The following is a 5,796-nucleotide window of genomic DNA, read 5'->3' as shown; positions in this document are numbered from 1 at the left end:
GGCTTTTTGCCAGGGAGACTGGGATTGTTTTGATGCAGAGTGCATGGTCCTAGACTTTGGTGTGTCAACGTTGTTTAAAGAACACAAACACTGTGCCCACTGAGGAGCGGTATTATGACGGACAGACTTCCAAGGTCTCGTGCTGGCACCAGCACTGCGTTGGGTAACAGAAGTAGGAGGCTGTCGATGTTTGGGTTTCTGCATGCAGAGTCAGGAGGCTCTCTGGCTGCTGCTGGCACCAGAAGGGACCATTCTCTTATCCTGCGTGTTTCAGATGTGCTGGGATGTGGTGTCCCATATGGTTCTTTTCTAGATTAGCAATGGCCAAGTGGCTCTAAAGGAAAAAAACCATGCTTTGGAACAAATCTGCTGTTTGGATGTTGAAAAAATTGTGGAGTTTGGGTTGCAGTGATATTACCGACCCAGCAGAGTGCTTCTTACAGAGCGTGGCTGAGCTTTAAATCACCTGCTCTGTTTCGTTCCGACTTGTAGGCATTGGGCTCCTGTAGAAATGAGATGGTGGTTTTTGCGTTGTCTGCTTTTCATGGTGGAATTTCAAAGGAGCTGTCAGACCTGGCTTATCAGGGTGAGCCTCCTGCCTCACTCAAGGAGCACTGCACAGGAGCTGGAAGCATGGTAGCTGCCTCTGTGAGCCAGCTTCACAACTGGAGCCTGAATGTGGTGGGACGAGGTTGCCAAGTTTCAAGTAGAGTTGGTGGTTATCTTGGAAACAGTGCTGGGGAACACAACCACAAATGATTTTGCCAAATAATATACAGTATTTGTTTAGTCCAGCTCTCAGATTGCTGCTAAGGCAGTCAGCCAGCAGCAGTGAGCATTGTGACATCACTTTGAAAGGCAGCGTGCTGGTTCTGAAATGGAGTGGGATGTACTATGATTCATGTTTTATTTTTTTTTTTTTAAAACTGTAGTCTGAATAGAGATAAAGCATATGACTGCATCATGGCTGAGAGCCAAAAAGGGAATTATATGAATCAATCACACTTGCAGCATTTTTCCCATCTCATTCTCCGTAAGGCAGTGAGTACCTTCTTACTCATGTAATGATATTGTGTAGGAAATGTATCCTTTTAAACACTGAACAAGTAACTAGTAACAAGTTGCCACAGTTCAAGCTGGTATGCTTTCAGATCGTCACTGATTGCATGTGCAATTTGAATAGCTTGTCCCTATATCCTAGGCAATGAAGTGTTAGAAATGGAAAGTACCATGAGTAATCATCATCTCAGTCACCCATTGAAAGGAAATCACTTCTGCCTTCCCTGAGGGCAGACAAGCCTCTTAAAAATGGAGAGGAAAAAACAACCACCCATTTCTCAAGGAATTGCTCAGTGTGTGGAGGCGGAGATGGAGGGGTTAAGGAATAAAATGGTGAAGCTCCAGCATTAGCTGGGCTAATCCCAAGGCCAGCTGATGACTGACCTGGAAAGTTGTTTGGATTAGAGTACTGGGAGTATGTCTCGTGCTATGTAGCAGGGGCTGACAGAAGGTAGAGAAAACCAAGGCTGGAAGCGTAGGAATAGCTAGCAGCTAACTTCGTCCGCATCTCTCTCAGTGCTCATGAAACAAAGGAACAAAAATGTCCTGCCTGGTAAGAGCATCAGAAAGCACTACTAGTTGTTGATACTAAAGGATTGTAAATCTGGTGGCACCAAAAAGAGTTGCTGTACTTTGAAAAAGTGGTTAACAATTAAAAGACTTAAAGATTTAAATTGCTGGCTGTCTTTTCATGGATGCTTGTTCATCTCTGTCAAACACCTTCTAAAAAGCTGAATCATCTCAGCAACCCAAAGAGAACTCTGGCTCTCCTTCAAAGCCCAAGTTTCTGGAGGGTAGGGGGTGTGCCAAGTTGGAGTGTTGTTGCCTTATAGCATACATATGATGAGAAACTCCAATAGGATTATTCTCACAAATAAAGGCTTGTAGCATTGAGGCTTCGGTTTGACCTAATTCTTATGTGTTTGTGCCTCTAGAAACAAGCAACAAGCTAACCTTGTATAAAAATAAATGAATAAAATACATACAGCATTTCTATTGCAATCTGTAGAAGAACAGACTTATCCTATACTTGAACTGAACAAGATGGGATGGAAATGCTGAGTTTTCCTAACCAAGTAAAGCTTGGCTTTTAAGATAGTTTCTCCTGCTACTAGTATATAAAAGGTCTGTTTCTTCAGAAATGTATCTGAATGCTGAAACAAGAATTCCATGATGAGGTAAAGGCTAGTGCTTCCACAATATGATTCTGTATGATTCCATTTACCAGAGAAACTTTCCAAGCTTTGCTATCAAGATGGAACTCTGGAAAAGCTTCTATGGTCCTGGATGAGAATGTGATTTTTGTTCGTTTGTTTGTTTTCTTTTTCTTAGTTGTAAAAAAAGAAATGAAAAGGGAAATCTGATTTCATAGAAAGCATATTGTATTAGGAAAAGTGTTTGTGTTCCTCCCATATGGGGGAGCAAAGCAGTGAGTTAACATAACCAAGAATAACTCGATAACCACAAGGTACCCATTGGAAACCCCTTCCTCGGGTACAGGGCAGTACCCTGGGCCTTTTCTAGTTAATTATGATGATGCAATTTAAGCAACATGAAATACCCTCATGTGTTTTATAGCATCACTTCTGACCTCTAACGTATTTCAATGACTTCTGCATTCTTTACTTTTCATGAGCTATGCTATCTTGAATTTTACATTTTGGTGACTAAAATATAAGCAATTCTTCTGCTTAATCTTCCCTCTAATAACGCATGAAGAGCCCAAGCTCTGTCTTCCAAGTGTCCTGGCACGAGCTGCTCCAAGTCCTGTCGCGCTGGGGAAGGATTTGGCGCCAGTGCAGTGATGCTGCCGCCTACCCAGTGGGTAGGTGCTGAGGTCGGCGATGGCTCCACGCGGCCGTGCGCACGTGGCTGAGTGTTTACAAACAGTGTCCCAGCATCCTGGGTAGCTGCCCTGACGCAGCCCGGAGTTCTAGGAACATCCCCGCTCCTCGCGGGAGCAGGGGGAAGAAATCCAGCGTGCGGAGCTTAAGAAAACATTGTAGCTGTTTTTTTGGCTGGGCTTGCTGCCTCTGTGTTCCATTCTAGGTCGTTGGCTCCTTTCTCCAATGCCCCCGTTTTCCCCTGCACTTGAACGCGTTGGAATGGGCTGACCCAGAGTACGAGACATGGTTAAGGGAACTGTTACCAAGGTTTCAAATGATTCTTCTCCCTTCCCTTTTCAGAAGCTTATGAGGAATCCATTCCCAAAAGCTTTCAGGACAAACAGCTCTTAGCGGTACATGAATCCCACTGTAAGTTGTTAATATATTTTTTTCATTAATTAGGCATGACTCCCTGCCTGCTCAAGTAGTAGCACTTTAATTTTTTTCAAGAGGAAAAAAAAAAAAAAGAAATCATGAATGCTACTAATTTTATAAGTAAAATCAAATAGTTGAAAGTCTTTATTACTTAATGAGATGTGTTGACACAAAGAGGTGTCGCTATTACAAAAGCCGATACCACTGCAAGGCAAGTTTGAGATCTCCATTAGGCATAAGAAGCTCAGTGGAGATTTCAGCACTTGCTCAACCAGAAGAATCATGCCACCAATCTGCTGGGATTTTTTGTTTTAAAGTGTTGGTAATTATCGGGGCTGTCTTGCAAGATGGCTTCAGGAAGCACAGACAAAAATGCATCTCATTGTCCAGAAGCACCCAGCTGGCAATATTCCTGGTGCCATCTCCTGTGGACCTAGCCGAAGCTGTCAGACAGGTTCTGATCGGAGGAGACTATTCACACCCGTGCCATGTGCACTGTATTTCATCCTGTGCACGTTTTTCAGGCTCCCTCGTGCAGGTTTGCAGTGAGCGCTTGGGAGGGCATATAGAGTACATCATTCCCTTTGCAAAATGTATCCCAAGAGCTGTTTCTTTTCCGTACAGAAAGGTTGGTACAAATGTCTCTTCCTTATTCTGAGTTTGTCTACACGAGTCACTGCATTCACTATCATACAACAGAGTTTGAAGGCCAGTGCATTTGTGACACGTGACTTTTGACATTAGTTGTATGTTTGCGCGAGTTGCTTCATTTCACACAAGCATTGATTATGATCAGCGTATTTTGTTACTGTGCTCCACTGATTTCTTTCTCTTCAGTCCTCTTCTTTGCTGGGCACAATGCTTTGTGTCACATCCAGCATGTGCTTTTATTTCACAAGCTCTTTACCTTCTTTTGTTTTCTTCTCTGACTTTTTTGACCCACAGTTGCCATTACTCTTGCAGCCACTGTGCTAGCAGAAGGCAGCGAGCCAAAATAGAGAACAGATAAGAGAATATATGAAAAAGGCATTTCTGAGTTTGCATTACTTGTTCCTCCTCTTGCCACTTTTAGCCCTGTTAGGGGATCAAAGGGCAAACATTACCCCTGTTCCTGATGCTGACACTGGAGTTTTGCCCTCAACTTCAGTGTCCTTTAATCACCTCCCTCCCTATTTGTTCCTTTGCACTATACACGAGTGTTCATGCAGCACTCACCCTTGCGCTCCCGATACTTGTTTCATTTTTGTTTAACTTGTTTGTTCTCTTGGTGCTCCTTCACTTGTGTCTGAAGTCACGTACTTTGCAGTTATCTAATTTTTATGCTTGTCGAAGGACATACAACTCCTTCTGTTCTTATGTAAGCAGAAAGGAGAAAAGAACAACTGCATATTTCCTCCTGTGCAAAAGCAGCATTACTGACCTGGTAAAACAAGGAGATTGAGCTGCTGCAGGAAAGTTGGAGTTGCCAAAATCACTAAAGTTCACACAAATGAAAGATTTCCATGAAGCTTAAAGTGAGTGTTTGGCCTAATAAGAGGAGTGCAGTTCACCTCTGAAAGAGAACACATGAAAGCTGGAGGATTTATTGGACCTTCTTTTCCCTGGGACTGGGGGATGTGGGGATGTGTGTGTGTATTAAAGACCCTCATGTTTTGTTTATTGATTTGTGTTTATATAAGATGAGCCTTTCATTCCCACTCTGCTCCTTTGCTGTCTTTTCCGTTTTGCTTTCAAGGTGAGCAACTGGGAAAGGCTGGATTTAACCCCTGTGTATGTCCTGTAACTGGCAGACATTTTGGAGAGAAAAAAAAATCAGTGCTAGTGAGTCCACATTTCACACAGTCAGGAGCGACTGAAAAAGTGAGCCAAGAGGGCAGTGCACTCTTGGTATTTATAAACATGAAAAATGCACAAAAGAGAAAAATGGTATTTCTGCTTTTCACCGTTTCTGTGCCACTCTCCGTTCTTTCATTGGAGCATTTGTGCTTTTTAAAAAAGTCTAGACCTGAGCTCTTCCGCTTCTGCGTAGTTCTTATTGCACAGAAGAACCTTTTGAAGGTGCGGGAAAGAAGTGGGAAGAATAAGAACTATGCTGATGCATTTCCTTTCTCTCCATTATTACATGTAGTGCCTGAGAAGTGGAAGAGGTTAGGTAGGGGAAAATACATCTTATGCAATTTTCCACTGTGCTTGTGTTGTGCAGTTGACAATATGTTAGGTACAGGTGGCTTTTTTCTTCCCCCGCCCCCGGTGCTGTCAGCTGACTTGTGATCCTGAGAACTGATGGCAGCCCCTGTGCTTTGCAGAGCTGTAACAGTTGCCCAATGCAGATACAGTGGCAGGAATATCTCCTTGCACTGTAGCAACTGAAAAAAAAAAAAAAGTCTGGGGGTTCTCTTCACCCTTTTGATGGTAAGGGGAAGGAAATGGGTGGGAAAGTGCATACAGAGATGGATTTATTTATTTATTATTATTA

At 43.1% G+C, this 5,796-nt stretch overlaps 1 long non-coding RNA gene across 1 annotated transcript; it reads right to left on the bottom strand.

The window, feature by feature from the left end:
• Positions 1-243: 243 nt before the first annotated feature.
• On the bottom strand, positions 244-658 carry LOC116216555. Its single transcript, XR_004159538.1, has 3 exons — positions 574-658; positions 423-503; positions 244-334 (listed from the first exon to the last, which is right to left on the bottom strand). It is a non-coding gene; the product is annotated as an uncharacterized LOC116216555 (long non-coding RNA).
• Between the last annotated feature and the right edge of the window lie 5,138 nt (positions 659-5,796).

This window comes from Meleagris gallopavo, chromosome 4, assembly GCF_000146605.3.
Source record: "Meleagris gallopavo isolate NT-WF06-2002-E0010 breed Aviagen turkey brand Nicholas breeding stock chromosome 4, Turkey_5.1, whole genome shotgun sequence".
Lineage (NCBI taxonomy): Eukaryota > Metazoa > Chordata > Aves > Galliformes > Phasianidae > Meleagris > Meleagris gallopavo.
Note: the sequence above shows the minus strand (reverse complement) of the source record. Positions and strands in the feature narration are given on the sequence as shown.